This window comes from Choristoneura fumiferana, chromosome 5, assembly GCF_025370935.1.
Source record: "Choristoneura fumiferana chromosome 5, NRCan_CFum_1, whole genome shotgun sequence".
Taxonomy (NCBI): Eukaryota; Metazoa; Arthropoda; class Insecta; order Lepidoptera; family Tortricidae; genus Choristoneura; species Choristoneura fumiferana.
In genome coordinates, this window is record NC_133476.1 from 4,197,595 (window position 1) to 4,223,243 (window position 25,649).

General features: G+C 35.9%; 1 long non-coding RNA gene across 1 annotated transcript; it reads right to left on the reverse strand.

The window, feature by feature from the left end:
- Positions 1 to 6,646: 6,646 nt before the first annotated feature.
- LOC141427771 (uncharacterized) lies at positions 6,647 to 8,067 on the reverse strand. Its single transcript, XR_012451358.1, has 2 exons — positions 7,171 to 8,067; positions 6,647 to 6,814 (listed from the first exon to the last, which is right to left on the reverse strand). It is a non-coding gene; the product is annotated as an uncharacterized lncRNA (long non-coding RNA).
- Positions 8,068 to 25,649: the final 17,582 nt, after the last annotated feature.

Here is a 25,649-nt window from a genome sequence, read left to right on the forward strand (position 1 = left end):
CAATCAAAATTATTGTGATGAAGTCAACCAGGTTTTTCGTGATGTTAATGTTTGGATGGAAAATATCTGCAGGTTAATCTGTCTAAAACTAAATTAATGGCACCAGCGGTAATGTAATAATGTACCCTCAAGAAATTGAACAAATGATTATTATTATTTTTTTTTTTTAATGGAGTTTTATGCGGCACAGGGTATTCCAATACAAATCAAGGTCAGCTACAAGGGCTGTGGCTTGGAAAATGTTAAGGGGCTACCCGAGGTTTTCATCGATTTTTGACAAGTTTTGAATCGTATCTCCTACTTTTGCACTACGGATAGAATTATAAATCAAACGGTTATCGGTTCTCCAATTTTTTATCTCCATTTTTGTCTACCGGATTTTGAAAAAAATTAATACTTAATTTTATATGATTTTTTAAAACATTGTTTGAAAAAACACTTATTTCGTATCTCTATTGACGTGAAAGATCTAACTTATACGAAATCTACATATTTGGGTTCGTCTTTGACGTCTCTAAAAACTGGTCGAGGGTTTTCATTTGAAACTAATTAACACAAAAGTTATGGCCAGAAACCAGTTTTTTTGGCCTAAAATTGTTCAAGTTTGATGCCAAATATCTCGAAAACAATGAACTTCGAAGTAAATATGGGATACTATATTGCTTAAAGCCGTTGTTGTTAATATAATAAGCTATAAAAATCATTTGAAAACTAAGGAATTCAGATCGAAGGTATAGGTATAGGAGGAGGAGTTCTTGCCAAATTACAGCTTTTTAGTACTAACGGTCTCTGATCTTAGCTGCGGACAGACATGGCGAGACTAAAATAGTTCCTAGTTGACTACGGAACCCTAAAAACCAGAATGATGGACTGAACAGACGCCAGAATGAACTTGTAGGTAACTGAAGTCTTATTGAACGCGGTCTTAATGAACGCGAAACAAAAAAAAACGGATTTGGTCACGTGCACAGAAGTTTCCGCACAGTCAATGTATTATTACCGACATAAAAAAAACTCGACTGCCTTAAAAAAACTAAAAAGAAAAGTTTGATCCCTAACTCTCAAAATCGTGAAAACTCTAAAATATTCAGTAATGGGTCCCGATTGTTGAACTTTGAGTTACTTAACAGAGTTCGTGACTGTATTTTCTTTTAAATTTTTTTAAAACACGTTTTTTTGTATATGCTAATCATCATAATAGGCTCCCACGTTAGCCGTCGTTGTTAGTTTTTCTTTTCACCCAAAAAAGTTATGGCAATTAATTATTTTGACGTTTAAATTTTCGGGCATTATGATTTTAGGATATTTGATATTATGGAAAATGAAAACAGGAGTAATATTAGGACTAATTAATAGTTAGGGCCAATAAAAATCGGTCTTGTTATTTTAGGGTTAGCAAAATTAGGGTTTTCAGTACGCGTTATTAGGTAGAAATTTTTTTTGGGCTAATGGAGGTAACCGAGCCATAGTCTGCGGCTAGGCATGCTGAAGTTAAAATATCTAAAATTTTGCTAATTCCCGTATGCAACGGCGATGAAGTGTAATCAAAGAACAAAAACATTCAGCTCTCGATGAATATTACATTTTCGTAATAACCTTCTCTGCGCCTTGAATTTAAGATGAAATTAATAAATTATCCCCACTTTAGTAAGGTGCTCATCAAAAAGAATACTAGATGCGAAATCAAAGGTCTCAAATGAAGAATAATTTATGTTTTATATGTTTGAATAAAGCATTGGCTAGGTAATGGACTCTACGTTTATGATGGAATTCAAAGACGAAAATATTGACGCCAAGGTTATAAACATACCATACACTTTGAGAAGGAAATATTTAAATACTAGTGTTTAGTTTACCCGCGGCTTCGCACGCGTAAATCATTAGATACAGCAGTTGAATTGAAATTCCGGGATTTTATTAAATTCTCGTGGGAATTCCCTAAAACTACATCGTGGTTTTCATTGACGTTAAATTAAAACACCCATGCCAAATTTCATGACTCTAAACTCAGGGTTTGTTATTTTGAGATTTTATCCCTATCCCGTGGGAAAATCGGGATAAAAAGTAGCCTATGTGTTATTCCAGATGCCCAGCTATCTACATACCAAATTTCATGACTTTAAGCCCAGCGGTTGTTACGAGTATTAAGAGATTTTATCCATATCCCGTGGGAATATGGGAATGAAAACTATCCTATATTTTAATCCAGGTTATAAACTAACTTTGTGCCAAATTTCGTCCAAATTCGTTCAGCCGTTTCAGCGTGCAGAAGTAACATACATACTCAATCAGTCAAAGAATCACTCGCTCACAAACTTTCACATTTATAATATTAGTAGGATTTGAATTAATTTCTCAACTGAAGTTATTCTAATAACTAAAAGAAGAAGAAGAAGAGTATGAAGTTATTCTGCCGTCATACCGAAAAAAAAAACGCATAATATGAGACGTTTTTTTCCAAATTTAGTTCTATTCAATTTCGGATTCAGTAAAAAAACTGGCTGGACTCGCGCGCCGAGGGTTCCGCACATCTCTAAATAATAGGAATAAATAGTTAATTTTAAAGAAAAAAACCTGAATTCCGTAAGGTCGACATTATGCTGATTGGGACCATTTTGTGGCTTGCTATAAATATCTTCGAGTTCTTGTTTTTTGTCTTTTGTGTCTTATTTCAATTGATGTCGCTGCTTTGCTTTGATGGTGACACAACTAAAAATTCTAGGGCATTACATTTTAAAATGTCACTTTTCAATCAAAGTTTTATTTTAAAATTTATTTTGGATTGTGTCACTATCAATCTGGAGCAATGATATATATAAAATATATAAATTGTTAAGGATTATCCGATATTGGCTTTCTATGCTTGCATGCAATACGTATTATAAAAAGAATAATAGAATAGAATGTAACAGTCACAAATTGATTTGTAAAATGTAACACCATCTTAGTACGGTCAGCGTTAGAAGTAGCTGCACACTTAAAAGTTAGTCGCTTTTCAGCCATGTACGTAACGCCATGCAAGAGTGATAAATGTGTTAATGCGACAGAGTAATAGAGGGACCAGCTGCTTTTGATGCTGACTGTACATGCAGACTATAACTATCGAGGAGCGGTGCCTCCTGACACAGGCTTTATCAAGCTTAAAAGGAGGCCCCAGCCATTAAACAATGTTATGTACAAATTGTTATTGTATTTTTATCTATTTCATCCATGTTCTCAATGTTACAAATAAATATTTTCTATCTTTCTCAATCATGAACAGTCTGGGACTCGTCTTAATAAAAATAAATAATTTATTATTATATATTCTTTATTTTTCTTTCATTCTTAGGTTTAGGTTTTTATAATAGTTCTAAAAAGCAAAATATAGAAAAGTACGTACAAAATAAAAATATTATAAAAACCTAACCTAGTTTGCCGCCGGTAACGGGGTAGGGCCCAAGCTACCGGTGGTCAGGGCCGCAGAGTGAGGAACCTCCGGACGATGCGTGCCGTGTCCAGACGTACCGCCTTCTGTATCTGGCCCTTGATCCAGCCATCTAACGAGTCTCTTGAGATGTTGGTCGAGACTATTCGCTATTAGACCGTTTGCCGAAACGACTATCGGGACAATGATCGTCGAGTCAACATCCCACATAGCAGTCACCTCGTGAGCCAAGTCAAGGTACTTGCTGAGTTTGTCCTTCTCGGCCTTCACGAGGTTCTCGTCATGTGGGATGGTGATGTCGACGAGCACTGCCTGGCGGTTTGATCGATCTTATTATTATTATTATTAAAGTTGACTCCGTCTCACTATCCTTATAATTTCTGACAAAGGGCTCATACTGAGGTGGATGTAATTAGCTGTAAGGCAGACCGAACACTTGGCATTCGTGTACCCTCGTCAATCAGAATTGGTGCCGTCCACGAACAAACTTCATCCATTAAGTAAGTAGATATTGAGCTCAGAAGAACACTCAGGGAAATTGTAGCTTTTACTATAATAATTATTAGCCCTCACCTATGGCTTCGCTTGCATATGTATGAACCATCTGGTCTGAGAGACGTATTAGGATTGTTAAAAAAAACAAATGCTTTTTATAATAAAATTAAACAAATTTTATTTCATTCACATAAATAACATTTAATTGAACAAAACAAAGTCGAAATAAAATAATAATTATTTTTTGTATAAAAAATGAAATTTCTTAATAGAAGACACTACTTTTAAAATAACCTAATAATTAATCTATTTTGGTTGATTAACGTCATAGCAAAATTTATGTAGTTCTGCCACTCCAATGCTTATTTTATAAATAATTTGATCTTGACGCGTATGTCAGCATTATTTTATTTTTTAACTGTGGCGAAGTGGTTGACTGTCAAGAATGGCACTCAGGGAATGACACTTACTGCCATTGTCAGTGTCAGACTGCGGGTCCAAACATAATTTCTTAGTTTCGCGTAAATTGTGAAGAATTTAAATTTCCACAGAACAAAGTACAACTTGAACCGTCTACGTCATAGTTTTCAAAGTCAAATGAAAGTCACTGCATATTTTCTAACTACGGCAAAACTATTTAAAAAGCATTTATTTCTGAAGATACTGAACGGCAAAAAATTTGGCCCTCAAATGTATGCAAAAATAATTAATTTTGTATCTACTGGGCCAAATTTTGTGCCGCTGAGTATATAGTTTTCGATTAATCATTATAACCCGTAAAACATTAGGTCGGTCTAAAAGTGACAATTAATTTTTTGGAATCCCCATGAATCCGCCCTCCAATCCGCACTGGGCCCGCGTGGGACTACGGCCCAAGCCCTCTCATTCTGAGAGGATGCCTGTGGCCAGCAGTGGGACGTATAAAGGCTGGGATGATGATGATGACAGATAAATACATACTTAAATACATATTAAACATCCAAGACCTGAGAAAAAACATTCGGGTGCCGTTCAATCGTCATACAAACTTTTAGCATAATTTCATTTTACTACGTTCAAGAATCATAATATTCATTTAGCATAAACGGATTTCATAATATTACCGAGCATAAGGTTAAAATAATATAACATTAATTAGTCATAACAACAATTGCTATAATGCATATATTCAACAATTTAATTTTGAATATTCGGTTAATCATATAATTATTAAAATCTATAACAACATTTTGAATAATGATTAGACGGTATAACATCATGCGTGACAAATGCAAAAAAAAAAACATTTGATTTGTGCAAGCGAGCAAGGCTGTACGGAGCAGAAGCGACTGGGATAGGATACGTATTTTTTTTATAGCAGCCCCGATAAAATTGCTTCACAAAATATAATCTTTGCTGTTGGATTTTTGCCAGGTGTTTTATACTTTTCGATCATTATCCTCGATGTTTGTATAAAAATTGTTTATTATGAACTTTGATTAATTATGCTGCATGGCTATTATACAATACTTTAATATGCATAAGACAATTATGCTAATTGAATAATATGTTTCGAGAAATTCGGCAATTTGTTTATATATATATTGTTTTTAAAAGTTCTCAATATTTCGACAGATTGAAATTCTTATAATTGTGTTATGAGAAATGAAAATTCGGGAATCGTTCTTTAAGGTCGTTTGTCACGGTCAGCTAGGCACTACAGCGCCAGTAGATGACGTTAGTGTGCAAATTCCTCGTATTTTATTTTTTTAGGAATGAAATCGTGGATATTTTTATAAAATAATGTACATACCGCCAATAGCGTGAAATTTGTGATATATCGTACCAAGTTTCAGATGTATTTTAATTTAGAAAATACTTTCACTTGATCGCTGCAGTTTCGACTGAGATATTTTCGCACACATGCTTGTAATTTGTTGTAAACAGAAGTCTTTGTTAATTTCGCTCTCATGTTCAAAGAGCAGATTGGCCTAGTTGCATAAGGCTAGAGTTTACCCTACCCACAGCTTAGGAAGTTCGGGTTCAAACCCGTTGTAAGATTTAGTTTTTTTTTTTTTTTTTATTGTTCTTAGTTAATGATGTTAATATTTTTTGAAATGTGTAGCTAAAAATTTATAAGACCTAATTTAGGCACAAACATTTTTTTTTTAAATGATGAGACTTATAATTCCTCACATCCACTCAAGGGTTGCTTGATAGAGATCCCTTCGAGGGATAAGTTCGCCTTTACAAAGTCAAGGAAACCGAATCACGTACCAGAGTGGAACCCAAGTGGAACCTTTTCATATTCAATTGCGCTGTGATTTCTTTGGCAGGTGTATGGGATGTCAACATGACATTAGTAGCACATAGGTTCCATCCTGGTACGTGACTCAGTTTCCTGGACCGTAACTCAACGATTGTTTATTTATTTTTTATTTACAATACAGTTTACATACTATGAGATAATTAATTAGTCATAATCATTATCCCTATACATACCTACATACACAGGCCTCCTCTCACAATGAGGGCTTGGGCGTTATTTTCAACGCAGGCCCAGTGTGAATTGAAATATAGCGCACACCATTAATTATTTAGCAGGTGTCTGTACGTTTCTTCACGATATTTTGCTTCAACGAAAAACACGTGAAAATATGAAATTAGACTTGTTTATTTTTATTTCAAATTTAATTGATTGGGTAGTAATCGAAGGCTCTATTGAACAACAAATAAAAAAGTCCATCACTAAGTCAGTTTTTATTTTATTTATTTAAATCAGTCAATTAAATTAGCCCACATACAACCACTGCTGAGTGCCTCTTGCATTTTCACTCCACTTTTCCAGTCTTGTGCCAGTCTCAATACACAGCTTACCAGCCAACAATGTATGTTATAACAGTGTTTTCCACTCTGTAATTAAATATTGTATTATGAAAATAAAACATATTTTGAAGAAGCATATTTTGTCAAATGAACTTTTCTCTGAACTCCAAAATTACCGAGATATGAGGCTCAAAAGTTAGTCCGCTACCAAGGGGCTGGGGAATTGGAAAAAAAATTGGAAACTGAGACTTTAGGCCTCCCCTATATTTTCCCGTGCCTGCCTTGCCACGTTTGATAAGCGGGTTGGCGAGCACAGTATATGATTGTGGGGTTGCTTGGAAAACGCTGCTGCCCATCTTCTGATATTATCCCTCAGCCGATTCCTACGGTACCCACGGGGGTGGTGGAAGTTGTATGTTGTACTCAGCCGCTACTGTACTTACTTTTTAATTTCCTTATAATGCGTCTTTTTCGAGACCAGAGTATTGATGCTTTATGTAATTTTTTTGCAAAGTTCGTGGCTTCATAGTTTCCAATGTGAATTATAATTCAGTTCAATACTTGAAAATATAACTGCATTCACATTATAGATTATAGATAATGATAATCTGGCCAATTTCGAGGACAAATTACGATAATTTAATTTAGGAAAAAATTACTCCATTAGTTTAAAATGTCATGACAACCAATGACAACAAACGAACAAAAAATTATGACTTGACGAATTTGACATTTGACTTGATGTTTTTTTATTTTTATTTTATGGAAAAAGCCACAAGCCATGCAGCCTTTATCTGATTTTATCACTACTAATTTATAATCCGTTAATGCAATTTTCCGTACTTATTTGTTAATACGTTCATGTTATGTGATTTTCTTCCTAATTTCTGTCGGAAATCCAAAGAATTGGCAATGCATTTGTTCGTTGCACTTCAGTCTTTTGACTGACGGACTTTGTACCTATGGCCAGCAAAAATATTTAAAAAAAAGTTAAACGAGCTTCAAAATGGTAATTATGTGATTTTGATCAGACAAATCAAACGAAATCTGGCAACGTCGCTTAGCATCGAATTGTCGGCGAGCTGACAACGTAGCTGAAACGCACACTACTAACCGAGCCGTTGGCGTACGATACTGTCGCCGTCCACTCACATATTGACAAAAATTAACTAAAATAATCATCTAGATTAAGCTATTAATCAAAAGCTTTCTTTAGGTAAATAAAAAATGCCTCAAATAAAGAACAAACTAAACGTCAACAGATGTGATTTTAGTTTCAAATTATTCTTTCAAGCGCTCATGATTGTGTAAATATATTAGTATGGAAATCGTGCCGCCTTAACTACCTTTTACTGGCAATGACTATAGTTCGGGTTGCGTGCTGGGATGGAAGAGATGAACAAAGTAGGTAGCTAACATTCTTTAATAACACACATGTATGTTATAAGAAAAGTTCAGAAGGCGGGCTAACCAGGCGGGAGTCGGGGCGCGTTGGTAGGCGCGTGGCAAGTAAGGTGGTTGTGTACCGACTGGCGTCCGTTGGCCGCGGGCCCCGCGTGGTTAGCTAAAATGCTGATCACACAATATGTGGCAGGGGTGTCGCCACAGTTCTTATGACAAACATTACACACCCGAAACATTCATACAAATACAAAAATCCACCGCGACCGGGAATCGAACCTGGGACCTTTGTAGTCAGGTTCTCTAACCACTTGGCATACATACATACATACATTAAAAATATCTGCCCTGAGTGGGGATCGAACCCGGAAATCCAGGAGTTTCAATTCAACTGCTAGATCAATGGCTTGTTATGCGTGTGAAGTTACAGGTTAAATTTAGCCTAATGTAATGTAGAAATAGTACCTGGTTTTGACGAAGGCCCTGTCTAAACTCCTTAATTAATTTTTCCTCCACTCATTTCTTAAATATAATTACAAACGTATCATGTTTAATTAAGACAAAGAACCAGAAAATATCCACCTCCCTCCACCATACATTAGCTCAGCAAAATCGTATGTGGACGTACCTATATCACAGAATATATAATAGTACTAACGTACTTTACGAGTATGAAAGGTTCAAAAGTATGAAATAAATTAATTGTAAAAAAAAGGAAAACCCGACTGGCGTAAAAATCTTTGACTAAAAACTAAAAAGTAAAAAGAAGTCTAGTCAAGAACTTTGTTAAGCAACGTGAACTTCATTAAAATTCGGGAATCGATCAAAAACGTGACCAAAATCATCACTAATGGGTCCCGACTTGTTGAAGTTTAAGTTACTTAACAGAGTTCTACAGCCAGACATGTTTTTCCTTTTAAGATTCTATAAAGTCAGTCTGGTTTTTGATTTTTGTTTTGTACTTTATAAAAAATATACTTGGAATGTGTTAATTAGTCGCTTTCATTTGATACCCATATTTCCCCATTATAGCCATTTCCTCGCAATCGAAAGGAAAAAAGAAGAGCGCATAATCTATATATATAAAAGAAGAAACTGACTGACTGACTGACTGACTGACTTATAGATCAACGCACAGCCCAAACCGCTGGACTTAGAAACTTTAAATTTGCTACAGGGGTTATTTTTATAATGTAAGTGAGCACTAAGAAAGGATTTTTAGAAATTCATCCCCTAAGGGGGTGAAATAGGGGGGTGAAGTTTATATGGAATTTCCTCATTTCTGGACATAAATAGGTGTATAAGTTTTCGATTACAATCAAAAGTTATCTGTGTAAGTGAAATGGATAAAATTCCCCCCTAAAGGGGTAAAATGGGGGGTAAAGATTGTATGGAAATTTTCTCATTTCTGGACTTCGCATTATGAAAATTGGTATTAGTACTTAGAGGGTCTTGATTAAAAATAAAAATGATCTGCGTAGGCAAAGATAAAGAAAGAAGAAGTAGCTTTCGATTTATTAAGGGAGAGTTTCTATGAGACTTCCTTATTTCTAGACAAAAAATATAGCTGGTCACAATTTAAAATGATCCGTATGGTGTTGGCGACTTCAATAGGGGAGGGAGTTTTTCATACAAAATGTACTACTAAAATGTGGAAATTAAATTGATATTTACAATGATGTGTGAAATAAATTTGCAAATAATTCTGCAGTAGGTACCTAACTTAAAAATTACTCATCGGGTTGTGCATAATAAAATCAATAATATTAATATAAGCGTATTTTTTGTGTGATTATCCGTTCTTATTTATTATTTACCTAATTTACAAAATATTATTTAAAATGCAATTTCGAATATATACCTACTTACTTCGGGTTCTAAAGTAAGATTCGGTTCTCGCCGGAAGCACACGAGATAATTAATTTTACGCTATGCACACAGATACAAATGTCACAATTTTAACGGGAGCTAATTAAAACATAATTATGCCCTGATAACTAAAGTACACGCAGACGAAGTCGCGGGCAAAAGCTAGTTCTTTTATAAAACCCATTTGCTCTTGACTTGACTGCCAGCGTCGTATGGTCAAAATGTTACACACAAGTAAAATGGTGCGGTTTAAACACTAATTTTGCAATCTCCTATTTAGTTTTTAAACGTGAATATTGGTCATTTTAATTTATATTCGGTCTTGAAACAACATTACATGTATTTACTGAATAAAATAACTAATTATTTATCACTCAATTTTAATAACCGCACTAATCAAACAAGTACCTATTTATTACTTTGAACTAACAAGATATCAGCCTATTCATTTAGAGTATTGTGGATTGAGCAGTGTAAGATATTATATAGACGTTTACATATTACTCAGACTCCAGCTTTACTCAAAAATAATTTGCTTACAATGAAGATAATAAATATTTAGGAGAGTATTTGTTTTTTGAAAAGCGTATGAAATTTTTTGCCAAATTCTGTACTTACCTACTATAAAACGGGAACCTTCAGGAAAGTGAAAATAATTGAAATTGTTTTAATGCAAATAGACTGGCTAAAACCAAAAAGTCGTTTCTGGGAAATTGCATACGTATACAATGCCAAAACATATAAAATGCCAAAAAATATTATAAATGGAACAAATACAAAATTCAGATCTATTGTCAAGAAGACATTAATATCTAAGGCGTATTATAAAGTTAATGATTATATCATGGACAGGGATATTTGGAAATAATTCCGATCCGCATTAGCGATCCCTTCAAATAGCGAACCTACTGCGTTAAAAATTAAGTTGTGTTAAATACTTGCGATGTATATATATCATTTAATATTGTAAATCTGTTTAAAAAAAATATACCTCGTTGAGTTTCTTGCCGGATTCGTCTCAACAGAGGTTTTTCCGAACCGGTGGTAGGTTTTTTTGGCATTCATAAGTGCTTGTTATAGCCTAAATTGAATAAAGATATTTTGACTTTGACTTTGAAAGATAGAATAGGAAAATATTTATTCGTGACGTTTAGGGCTTAAATGACATTTAAGGTAAAAAGAGCAAAACGTAAACGGAGGAAAATTTCCGCGAAATGTTCCCATTTCTAAAATAATCACAAATTCCTCTCAAATTTGTTATTTAGTTAAAGTACGTTTTAGTTCCAGAGGTCATCCCTTACTACCTACAATAAACAAAGTGTACCTACTTACGTCTTTATTTTATTGACAATGTAGTGTGGTTAATAGACAGTGGATCGGATACCGATTAATTAAATGAAACAGACCATCTAAATAATAATTTACGAACGATATTACAGTAGTTGTAGTTATAGATAACGCAGAATGCGATTGGTCGTGTTACCCGAAAGTGAACGAAAGTAATGCCCGACCCGATAATTCAAATCCTTATGGCAATTACATGAGGGTTTTAATTATCAGTTCTTCCGTTACAGTCATTCATTCCAGGTCAACAATTACAGGTTGTACTTAAACCATACCCAATAAACGTAAATTTTAATATAATTGTTGACATGGACATGACCAGGATCAGTTATTTGTTTACCTAATACAAATAAAGAAACTTTATTTACTTGAATACCAGAAGGTAGCTACATATTGGTAATTAATTGCTTTTGGTCTGTTAACCAGCTTAGACGTGTAACTACGTAAAAATGTTGCCTCAAAATAAAATTTTAAAGTCACTCGTTGCTGTTGAAAATATTGTGGGCATATATCGGAACAATGCATTTTTTACAAGGAATAAAAACCGTTTGGTCAAATTGCGTATTTTCGTGGAGTTAAGTTTTTTTGCTGCTGCTAAAATATATTTTATTTCTTATTTCGCAAGGGAAATGTATTCAAGTTTTTACATTCATTTATTTTTCATGATATTTTCGATGATGAACATCGTAGCGGCCCTTATTGGGAGTTTTTATAATTCTAATAATTTCAAAGAGTTTAGTTTTAACATTGATACAGTACACAAGCTATATGAAGATAATGTATCGTATCAAAAATATACGAAAAAACAACATAAATAATTTTTTATCGACGTTGCACTATTTGTCGTGGCAATGATTTCAGTAGTTGTAAAGTTTTTAATTGAAATTTTTGTACCCATGTCTGGATCAATACTGGTTGTGATACTGTTCATTCTGCATTGCTTTGACGCGTGTAGATATTTTTATGAGAACTTTGTTTTCTTCGAATTAATTAAACTTATTGTCGTACCTTTGAAATTTTTGACCAAGTCTGTGCCTGCTGTTATTGAGAAGACAAGCGCAGAACGAGAGGAAGTGGAGGATATTAGAGAGTTACCGGGAATTTGCGACGAGCTGAAGAAGTTGGGTAAAGCAATTCAGCTCTTGGTCGCCGCTAGCGACCGTCTCAGCGACTGCTGTGGAGTTCAAGTAAAAATAGTTTTAATTCTTATTTACTTTTGATTTGTTTTTTTTTTATTCATCTAGTTGACGAAGTATCTAAACTCTTAATCTTGTAATCATTATGATTGTTTTTTTGGAGTCTATTTGTATTTTTTATTTCAACTCCAAATTTCTTACTTTTACGGGTATCCCGTGAAACCATACCGAAAATACAAACTGAGACATGGATGCACAGAAAAACCAGAAAAAGAGACCAGCACTGCGAATCGAACCCAGGTCCTCAGCTTTCCGTGCTGCGTGCTTTAACCCCTACACCACTGCTGGACAGGAATCTAGACACGATTTTTTCCTATGCATACATACCTAGCAAAGTAGAAATAAGCAACCTGAGATATGTATGCATAGGAAAATTTCGTGTCTAGATTCCTGTCCAGCAGTTGTGTAGGGGTTAAAAGCACGGAAAGCTGAGGACCTGGGTTCGGTTCCCAGTGCTGGTCTCTTTTTCTGGTTTTTCTGTGCATCCATGTCTCAGTTTGTATTTTCGACTTGTAATCATTGTTATTTTTCAATTTTAGATCGCCGTTGCTTTAAGTTCAATTTCAGTTTATTTAATGATTAATTTGTATGTAAGCGTTGGTTACATGAGAAACCAGGTGAGTGTTTGTTTATTATACATAATTTTAGCGATGTACTTAAGTGTATAATGAAAAACTGACTTGAGTTTTAATGCTCCAATTTAGGTTTTTGCTACTTTTTAAATAGTTTCACTATCAAAAAGTTAAAAATATTTTTTAAAATTTCATCTTATGTTTTTGTCAAATTATTTGATATAGGTTTACGAAATTTTGGGATGCCTACTTTTATTAGTTTTTTTTAATAGTTTAATGCAGTTAGTTAACTTTTATCGATTTTTTTCGTCATTATCATCATTATCATACCGGCATATTATACAGGGTCTGCTGGGCACTGCACTGGCCTCCTTTCTAAATAAGAGGGTTTGAGGCTTAGTTTCAACTCCCTCCTGTACTTGTCTTTATTTTACTCACTCTTTATTCATTCCCAGAAACAAATTTCATCAATCGAATTTGGGAGTCGCGTGCATTACTTAATCTGCTACATTTTAATGAAAATATTAATAATAGCCGCTGGACAGCGAGCGCAGAATGAGGCAGAAAATTTTCACAGAAAACTGTGCATTCTCCGGAACTCATTACATCGAAGTAAGTATGCGAATATCAACTCTTAAAGTACATCACGATATTATCACGGGGTAAAAAAATACTTACATATAACTTAAGAGTAAATTTGGACAAATACTTAGTTTTCTAGCATTTTTAAATTGACGCGCCTACGATCTCCGAAGGTCACAAAATGGAGAATTGTACAAGGCCGCGTGCTGAATGCGTCGTGGGCATTGATAAATCGCGAATTACCTAAGAATCTGTGCTTTTGTCGCACTCGCACTTAATATGGTTTCGAACAGAATTGGGTTAGTTAGTGTAATGTTATGTACAGAATAGAACGGAAACCCTACTTGCAATTTGTTTTTGCTTTTAATAAACCATTATGATTTTTTTTTGAGAAAATAGTAAGAATTAAGGTGTTGCAATTAATGAAATTTTCATGAATTTCCAAAAAAAATTCATGTGCAGATAACATTATATAGTTTCTATACTGTTTAGTGTGGCTATACATACTGTTTCAGCGCTCAAACTGTACAATTTAAATATATACGTACTCCTCATCCCAAAAATCGAAACACCACACTATTTCATGATAGATATTCTAATATCCTCACCAATCATAAAATCGCGAGGTGTATTTTAGGTTTAATATTTTTTTGCAGTCATCGTGAACGAGTTTCACGAAAATCACACACGTAGCGTTATACGCGGCGCTACCAGTTCCAGCGAGACTGCGAGCATGCATTCATGCCGGGCGGTGCTCATACATAGCCCTAGTGAGATAACCCACGCCGGCGTGGGGTGTTTTGATTTGATAGTTACAGAATTGCACCTACATCGCGGAGTGCGCCGCGCCTGCTTGTGTGCACATTTCCCCCTGCAAAAAACGCCAGAACTATTTCAAAGGTAATCTACCGCTAAGTTAACACGTTCGCGTGACCACCGTCAATATCCGACAAATAGGGTACTATGCGTTGTGACACATAGTCTAATCACGTCAGACTTTATAAAAACGTTAAAGGAACTACGTGGTCGGACGTTCGGTGTTCATAATAAATTGCAGTAGTTCCATCCTTGCGCCGTATCATATTAAATTACCAAAAATCTTGCGCCACATAGTATAACATTTTTTGACTCCAAAAGAGGCGACGCACACGCTCTTAAATGTGACTACTCACAGACGCACAACGTCGGTGGACGCTGTATTTTGTTCCCGCGCCTATACATTCAGTCATCCTGTTCACGTGACGGAGGACGCGCTCGCGCTGGTCGCGGCAGGTGGATTCAGCAACGAATTTGTCCACGCAGCTTTAGTATTATTTCAATATTTTTGTATGAATAATAGTGTATTTTGTTATATGTTACATTCTTAGTGATGTAAACTTTTACTCGGATGGGTTTTTTATTGTGTTTAGTGAGTTTTTAGGGAATTTTGATGCTATGGTTCTAACTCAATTACCGACTTATTTCTCACATCTAAACGAGTAATTTCGTAAAGTATATGTGTGTAGTTCTTGCTGTGATAGTATTATGAATAATACTGCTAGATATTATTATCCTCAATTGATTTGAGAGCTTTTTTCTTTTAGATTAATAAAAAACTACGAGCATATAAAAATGCTTCTGTGCAAGTCTTCGAGGAAGTTCAATCATCTCGAGAAACATCACCTGACCCTTATAGTGATGACGGGTAGTTTTAGCTTAGATGCAGACTACAACCCAGGAGGAGACGAAGGTTCCAGCGCGAGCAGCATTGGTAATATTGCTGTAGGTGCACCAATAAGAGCAACGTCTTTCCAGCAAGTCAACCACAAACTACCAAAGCAGCAAAGACTCTGACTCGGCTAGAATGTTATAGATGAGACTGTATACGCATCCTGCAGTTCAGACAGTATTTTTCACAGTTTTGGCTACCTAAACTTGGCTAACTAAATATCAAAATAAACAACAACCCAAGAAACCAAGGCATGAAGTACTCGGTAAGTATGAGGATGACCTAACATATCGGTATCATCTAATATTATAATAGAGTCTTAGGAAATGACTTTACTTTGGAGTCTATCTCACTACCACAAGACCCGGCTGAACTGCAACCAGACATAGATTTAGAAAAAACTCTTACAGAATAACTTTGCTACCTGAACAGGAATCAAACTCTAAAAATACCCTGACAGCTTCATTTTTACTCCCTGAATAGGAACCAAGTTCTGAAATTATTGATTGGTAGTGAAGTTTCACATCAAACACCACCCACCATATTCTGGAAATAAAGAAGGTAACCAGCTCTCTATTCTTATCATCGGGAGATCATCCTAGCCATCTTCTTTTACTAGATACTGCAGCATCATGCTCTTAGCAACCGGTAACGACAGTTCTCCAGTATCAACACCGTACCATGAAATGATGGAAACAGATCAAGGATCTCCACAGGCAGAGGCACCGGGGAAGGACCGAGCACAATTTCTCTTTATATTTCATTAATTAAATACAAGATAAATTGGCAAAGCTACAACTACATCATACATCTCGTAGTATCAGTTCGTTACCATTCATTACCGGTTGCTGAGAGCATGATGCTGCAGTATTTAGTAAAAGAAGATGTCTAGGATGATCTCCCGATGATAAAAAATAGAGAGTTAGTTACTTACCCTCTTTATTTCCAGGATATGGCGGTGTTGGATGTAAAACCTCACTATCATCAATAATTTCCGAGCTTGGTTCTTGTTCAAGAAGTAAAAATGACGCTGTTAGGGTATTTTCAGTTTGATTCCTGTTCAGGTAGCAAAGGTACTTATTGTGTAAGAGCTTTTTCCAAATCTACTTATGTCTGGTTGCAGTTCAGCCGGGTCTTGAGGTAGTGAGATAATCTCTGAGGTAAAGTCAATTCCTATATAAGACTATCTAAAATCTCAGATGATACCGATATAGTTAGTGTATCATCATCACGACGTACTTCCCGAGTACGTCATGTCTTGGCCTTGGCTTCTTGGGCTATTGTTTATTTTGATACTTGTTAGGCTTCAGTGCCAAACGATTGTCAAAAATACTGTCCGAACTGGAAGATGCATATACAGATTTATCTATAACACTAGCTGAGTCAGAGACTTCGCTGCTTTGGTATATAGTATGTGGCCGACTTGCTGGAAATAAATTGCTGTGATTGGTGCACCTACGGAGACGTTACTAACGCTGCTTGCGCTGGAACCTTCGTCTCGTCCTGGGCTGTAGTCTGCATCTGATCCAAACTACCCGTCATCAATATATAGGGTCATGTAATGTTTCTCGAGATGATTGAACTTCCTCGAAGACATGCATAGAAGCATTTATTGCGTGCTTGCAGTTTTTTATCCATTTAAAACAAGAAAAAGCCATTTGCCAGTATGATATGGCTGCCGTAATGTGACGTTGATATATTCTTATTTTATAATGTAGCATGATTTTGTGACACAACGTCATTTAACGGTTCGATCTTGTTGCCGTAATATGACGTTGCTTTATTCTTTTAGTATAACGTTACATCGCATTGTGACACTACGTCAATTGACGTTTCGATCATGTTGCCGTAATATGACGTTGCTACGTTATTGTAGTATTATGTTACGTCACTATGTGACACAACGTCATTTGACGATTCGATAATATTGTCGTGATATGACGTTGTTAAGAATATGTATAATTACAATATCAGTTGTACGGTAGAACGTCTATAAACGGTGAAGATTAATCCCGCATGCGCCGTAACGCTAACTATTTCTGTATACAGTCAAAGCTCAACTTGTAATGACGTGACGTCTCCTTGTATGGAAAAAGTTGTGCGATATCGCATTGACCGAAAATTTTGGGCGTACGCGCGAACGTGTTAAGCGTCCGGTATTCCTACCGGACCCGCGTTGCTCTAAGCACGTCAAGTACCTATATACCTATACTCCGTTTAATTTAAGGTTTGAATTAACGGTCAAATTGTAACACACGTTTCTCGATATTTCGAACACAAATGGACTAAAAATACCTACATGTACATATTTTATTAGCGTTATTTATTATGTTGTTAGTATAGAAGTTCACACAATTTTAAATAGTTCCGTCGTTTCATTTAAAAAAGTGTGCAAATTGTATCATTAAGTTTCAAGTGTTAAAAGTTTGCAAAGGTGAAGAAACCATTTTATAAATAGTTCCAGGCGCGGAGGCGGCTGCGTGCGCGCGCTGTGCGGCGGCGCTGGTACGGCGGCTGCGCGCGGCACCGCTGCGCGTGCGCCTGCTGTCCTCGCTCACCGTGCAGATGGCGCTGCTCGCAGACATACTCGCGCTCGTCGCCAAATACACTATCGTGCTGCTGCAGTTCAACCACGTTGTTTAGAGCTCTTTATTTTAGACTGGTAAAAATGTTGATAATTCATTATAATCTTCAAAACATTTCAATTTCCTTTCACTCAAAAATAGGCGTGTTTATCTAGATTCGATATTCTTTTTCAAAATCTTAAAAATATATTCCATATCCCTCCTTGCATCCTCGTAAACTGTTTCATGTCAGTTTTGTTCGTACTAACTACACTAAACACACTTTTCTCAGACGAGTTCCTCGGGTAATTAATGAAAAATTGTATGATATTGACCCATTGGCGAGTTTGCTTGTTACTCTCAAGAAAGAACCAAACCTAGTTTTGTTGATTTTTAATTTAATTAATTACTCACATTAGTTTTAAATAACTTTTAGTATTACCTATGAATGTTTATGAACCTCGAAGTCTTTATATTGTTTTTGGTTTACTTTTATACTCATTAATGTATGACTGTATGTGTTCTTAAAATAAATAAAATAAAATTTTCGAGTTCCGTACTCAAAGTCTTTGCACAAAGACGTCATTGACTCTTTTATTATTTAAGATTGGTGTAGGACTTAGCTAACTGTTTGTTTTAAATTGCACTGTGCACATACACAGTTAGTATACTACAGGAAAACGTTGTAGGTATCACTTGTAGATTAATTTCTGTCTAACGATGATTGTTTGCATGGTTGGTTATGTTTAGGTATACTAACATGGGATTTGTTAGTGAGATTATGGTTAAAGGCTGTCGCAAAGTTAGGTGACTCAACTTTTTTTGTTATTCCATAATTTAAGAATACAGCATTTTACGAATAATAAGTTATTTATCTAAAATAAAAAAAAAAACTTTCATAGACGATCTATGGATGTCAAATTTGGAATAATAACGAAAATGTAACAAAAAATCGAATTATAAAATGCAAACATTTAAATTATTTATTAACATTAATAGTTTTTGCGATTGTGTGTGATGTGTAGTAGTAAGATAATGAAGAAACGATCGATGGTTTGGGTGTCCATTATACCTAAAGTAATCTTTCTGAGAGAGGCTTGTTAAATATTTCTGTAATTAAATGTTCATGCATTAAAATGTTTGCAGAATCAGCATCACGTGGAGTTTAATTAATTTCTTAAGCCCTTATGTTTAAAATAAGCCTTTAGCTGTAGCGGCCTATTAGTTTGATCTTTGGCTTCCCAAGCAGACGGTCGTGGGTTCAATACCGCGCTCAACCTCAGTTTTCGAAATTCAAGTGCGAAATTACTTACATTTCAAATTTACTACGAGCTTTACGGTGAAGAAAAACACCGTAAGAAAACCTGCACAAACCTGCGAATCTTATGGTGCGTGTGAAGTTCCCAATCCGCACTGGGCCCGCGTGGGAACTACAGTCCAAGCCCATTTTGAGAGGCCTATAGCTACCAGTAGGACATTTGCAGGCTGGTATGATGATGAGAATGATGATTATTATCATGATTAAAATCAGGTTTCAACAAACTCGTTAAGAACAGCAAAATCCGTGGAAAAACATCCTAATCATAAAATAGGTCAAGCAGATTGCGCACAGCTGAATAATGTTTTTAATTAAAACCGAGCCTCTTATTAATTTCTTTCCAACGAATCGCAAGTCATCCGTGGAGACAAAGTGAGGCAAGTTATTGTTTGGGATGAAAATTGTGAGGTCCATAATTTAAGAGACACTTGAGTATTTCCTATCAAGGCCTGTACAATATTTTACGAACATAGATTTTTATGCAAAAGACTGGCTTATGAAACAAGATCTCGCCTGTTGATAATTAAAGATTTTCTGCTGTAAAACCGTATTCTTAGGGGCTGTTTCACCATCCATTGATTAGTGTTATCTGACGGTTAAATGTGATGCCATCTCCGTCTATTCGAACAAAACAAATAGAGACGGCATCACATTTAACCGCCAGTTAACACTAATCAATGGATGGTGAAACAGCCCCTTAGTGAAATAAAACCGGAGTAACTCACGTCTTCAATCAAGTTTAGCTCGACACGTTTCGGGCTACTATACCTTCCTCCCGGAGTACCTACACTCTAGTCTCGATTTAAGACGTGAGTTATCCGGATTGTTTTCACTGTGTATGACTGAGTCTCACTGTAGTTTCGTGTACAGAATATTGTCCAGTAAAAATATTTTTTATGCAGCTACCCAATTTTTGCCCTAAATGATTCCGCGAAGGTAGCTAACCTAACCCTCTGAGGCCCGACGTAAAATTTATGTTTTTACAATTTGAACCGAACATCAATCAAGTAAAGTTCAAATTACTATTTTTTATGTCCTCAAGTGAGGACCAGGGGACCCAGGAGGCTAAACTTAATACTCGTATACTTATAAACGATGATTTTAAATCAGAGGGCCTATTCTGAAATTCGAAAATCGAAGTTCGTATCGTATCGTCCCTCTCACTCTCGTATTAAATAGCATAAGTGTCAGAGGAACGGAGCGATATGAACTTCGATTGTCGGATTTCGGAGTAGCCCCGCAGTAATCAATCAGGTATCAAATTGTCATGTTCAGGCTTCGTTTCCACCAAATTAGATGAATATAACAGAAAATGGGTTTGCACCATAACTACAGTGTTGTGTAGCGTTTACCTTTTCTTGCCCGAATTTCATTTGCCCGAATTTCACTTGCCATACCAACGTTTGCCATAAAATAATATATAGAACCGTGCTGTTTTCAGGAATTTTCAAAATGTCTTCTTACTCGTATATAATGCAGGATGTTAGGTTAAGTTAGTTTAATATCCACTCTGAAGAAAATACTAATTCAGATTTTTTTTATATTACTTTATGGCAAATGAAAATTATGGAAAACGATAAATTATGGCATATGAAATTCGGGCAAATGATAGAGAACCGTTGTGTAGATCTACATTTGATACTACAGTGTTCTTATTTAATGCTTTTAGACGGACACTTTTACATACACAGATATCGTTCTCGTTAATCCTTTCATTATTTTTAAATTTTATATACTTATCAAATTGTTTTGCAATAATTTTAGTAAATTTTTTTTTTAGCATGTTGGCATTACTAGCTCAGCAGACGGTAGATATAGATGGTAGACGACTCGAAAAAAGTGACAATCAGAGGGGCTACTACGCAATTCCAGAATTAAAGTTCGTATCGTTTTGCTGACTTAAATATGATATAATACTTCTTACGCCCCTTAATACACAATGTACTATTTCACTGTATCTACACAATTATCTTTCTATTAAGATTGGTTTTTTGGAATCTTTTTGTATTTTTTATTTCAATTCCAATTTTTTACTTTTAAAACCTAAATACAAAAAGATTCCAAAAAAAACAATCTTATTTTGTTTGCTTAGTAACGATATCTCTTGTCCGGGTGAGCGGTTAGTTCCAATGGAGTGCTTAAATGTTTCTCGATGAGGGCTACGGCATAGATGTCGCTAGCGTCACTGCTTAAGTGGCTAAATAAGAAACAAACAAGCTGAGATATGAGGTGCATAGGGGAAATTCGTGTCGGTATCGTTGACCATCAGTGGTGTAGCGGTATAGCACGCGGTACGGATTACCGAGGACCTGGGTTCGATTCCCAGTAATGGTCTTATTTTTCTGGTTTTTCTGTGCATCTATATTTCAGTTTGTATTTTCAATTTATCTTTCTATTGACGCAAAAAAAACAAGTTTAAATATAGTGAATAAGGGCACTAAATTGGGTTAATAAGCCACTTAACGATGGCACGTGATGACGTGACAGCCTTATACTATATTGCACAGTTCCTGGTTCTTAATGACGCGAGATCACGTGATACACGTGGTACCCCCGAACTCCAATAAGCCTACTATAAGCTTCAAGACTAGCAAAATTTGAACAAAAACGAGATCATTGCCGCCCAGTTCCCGACGGCCTGCCATTATTTACGATCAAAGATTGAGACGGAGACTAATGCCAAAGAACAAACAAAAAGCTGGGTACCGATTACATAGTCTTCTACCTGCAACTCCATCATGGTAACAAAATTAACACGTACTTAGCACCCCACGATTCCCTTACAAGTTCCAGAACGAATGCCCATAAAACACATCCATTCCCTATCGATAAACAACAACCTTAAAGTTTCACCCGAAATCGAGCGAGTTTGTCATAAAACCGCGTCACTTTGACGACTCTGTGAACTCGAAGAAATTCTGTAAAAGAGATAAACTGTGAGATAGTCATTTAATTTAAAACAGCGTCACGATGTATGGTAAGCGAAAACGTGTTATTAAGAAAATGTATAACATGAAAAACGACTTGACATCAAATATCATATATTTAAACTAAATATATATAAAAAAAATGTTTCAATAGTAATATAATATTTTGTAAGTTTTAAATCCAAATAATAATTAAACGTTATAAAAAAAATTAAACTTAGTAGTTAGTTTTTTATTTACCGTTAATTGGTGAAAAGCGGTACGGATGCCTCAGCACGAGCCAGAAGGAGAGATAGAAAGTCCACTGGCCCACTCTGGCTGGCTAGTGTTGGCTGAGGCACCGACTTCAAACTGGTATAGATCTAGATTGAGGTACAAAAAAAAGTTTATTATTTTTTGCTTTTCAGTTTTTCAGCGGCTTCATTTTTTTGTTATAAAGTTTTTATTTCATAATTTTTCCCACCCTTAAGGTAGGACTTTTTTTGCCAAACTAATATGGGACCAACTTCGAGGTATACATACCCTATCCAATATTTTTTTTAAAATCAAAAACGGACTATTCTGTAAAAAGTTATGCGTGGTCATACATTACAATCAGTGAGTGAACAATTACTCATCCCTTGTGTTTCTACTCTTAGGGTTGGTTATTTTTCCAAATTTATATAAGACCAACTTTGGGTATACCCTTTCCATTAAGAAAAGAATTATCAAAATCGGACTACTTGGTAAAAAGTTAAGCGTGGTCATACATAAACTTGAGAACCTCCGTTTTTAGGGTTCCGTAGCCCAATGGCAAAAAACGGAACCCTTATGGATTCGTCCTTGCTGTCTGTCTGTCTTTTTTCCGAAACTATAAGAACTATACTGTTGAAACTTGGTAAGTAGATTGTATTCTGTGAACCACATTAAGATTTTCACACAAAAATAGAAAAAAACAATAAATTTTGGGGCTCCCCATACTAAGACCTGAAGCTAAATATTTTTTTCATCAAACCCATACATGTGGAGTATCTATGGATAGTCTGGGCCCTCAAAAATGATATTGAGGTTTTTAAATTATTTTTATCTAAACTGAATAGTTTGCGGAAGAGACACTTCCAAAGTGGTAAAATGTGTAATGATAAAACTAAAAGAAATATATATGATGTACATTACCATGCAAACTTCCACCGAAAATTGGTTTAAACGAGATCTAGTAAGTAGTTTTTTTTAAAACGTCACAAATCGTAAAGTAAAGGAAATTTTTATATTTATGTTGCTGCCTCGGAACCCGTCATGGGCGAGTCCGACTCGCACTTGGCCGCATCTTTTCGTTAAAAACAGCAACATTCTTACTATCAAACTATCAAGAGAATAAATCGGATAGGATTTATTGACAAGGTTTTAAAAATCACGCGCACGCGTCTATTTACACGTCACCATTTCTACATACTCGTATCTATCAAACGGCATAGAGGGCGCTAGTAAGAGGCGTTAAAGATAATTTTATGGTTTCTGGTTTCCCTCTCGTTATGGAATAACTAGTTTCTTCCCTTAGTCTTGTGGTGTGCGTGGTAGATAGCTTATCATGATCACCCACTCAAGTAGGGTACGAGACCGTCGCACATCATAAATTCATGTTCCTAGCTCGTAAACTTTACGACACATTAAAATTAAACTAGCCATCAACATGGGAATATACTTATCATAACATTCATAACCTAAGATGGCGGCCGAGAAAATGTCGCATTAATTTTATTTTTATCTAGGGCGGATGCATTTAAATTGGTCTACTTAGGGTTTTATGGTGGCTGGAAATTGCAGTGCCGTTGAAGCTGAGACGGTTGGTATTTGCTCGCTTTTTAGTCTGTGCCTCTCTGTCTGACTATGTTAGTTAGAAAGAGAAATATATAGCCCCAAGGCAACCGGTGAGTCCGCTTCTCTAAGCCCATTGCTTTATGTTAATGCCGAAATCGTGAGTAACAGTGCCCACAAGCTTTTTTTGCTGACTGTACTTTTTGTTGACTGTAGGTACCTACTTTTATTGTCACCCAAACTACATTTGCATACCAAATTTCAGGTCGATGCCATTTACCGTTAAAGGTTCCCTCCTGTGGAGACGTATTGTAACGCGATTTTCATAAGTACAAAATTTCAAGTCAATCCAATTACTGGAAGTTGGTCGAATTTAACTTGCAAGATTTGATTACAGACAGAGACAGACAGCGGGACAGGTGAAGCTTAAAAGCTTGTAAAATAAAAGCTTGTAATATGGACGAAATAGCCTGTAACGTCATTAACAAATTGATCTGTTTTATATTCGAACCCGGGATCTTAAGCTTCATAGTCCGGTTCTTCTGCTTCTCGGCTATCTGGTCGTCACAATAAACAAGATTCCGTAGCCATTACAATAAAATGTAGTAATATTTTTCTATGAATTTTGTATTTTGTTCGGAATCTTCTAAGTTTAGGTATATTTTATTAACATCATCATCATCCCAGCCTATACGTCCCACTGCAGGTCACAGGCCTCCTCTCAGAATGAAAGGCCTTGGGCAGTAGTTCCCACGCGGGCCCAGTGCGGATTGGGAACTTCACACACACCATTGAATTGCTTCGCAGGTTTGTGCAGGTTTCCTCACGATGTTTTCCTTCACCGTAAAGCTAGTGGTAAATTTCAAATGTAATGAATTTCCGCACATGAATTTCGAAAAACTCAGAGGTGCGAGCCGGGGTTTGAACCCACGATCCTCTACTTGAGAGACCACAGGTCAAACCACTCGGCCACCACGGCAAGATTTTACTAACGCCCAAGTAAATTTTTTGATTTATGAACATTAAACTTTATGTCATTTATGATAGTTTGATGTTCAAATTACAATAAGTCCTTTATAAAGGACTCTGCGCGTAGGAGGATAAAGTTGAATATTTCACAAACAGATTACTGAATCAAGAAATCGTCTTCACAACCCTCCAATGATTTAAATTGAAATTTAAAAGACGTATCCAACGATACAGGACACTACAGGGTTAGACGAGAAAAAAAAAACACCCCCACTTTACGTCTATTCTCACTTTGTCGGCGTGACTAATATGTAAGTAGGTATATTCAAGCCAAGTTACAGCTTTCTAGTAGTAACGGTCTCTGAGCTTAGCCGCGGACAGACATAGGTACGGACATGGCGAAACTATAAGGGTTCCTAGTTGACTACGGAACCCTAAAAAATGATTAGTAGTTAGTGGTTCGTCGTCCGAATATAAAAATAGGAAGCCGCATGATCGAATCTTCAGCGCTGTTTTTAGCTGGTCCCCATTCTGCCCATTCCAAACATTTTTGGTTCTTTGATACTTAAATAATAGTAGATTGTTCAACAAGTGACTAAAACAAGCCATAATGAAACGAGATGTTTAGCCACCCGAGCAGAGCGAGGCAGGAGCGAGTTCTAGTGGCATTATGGTTGT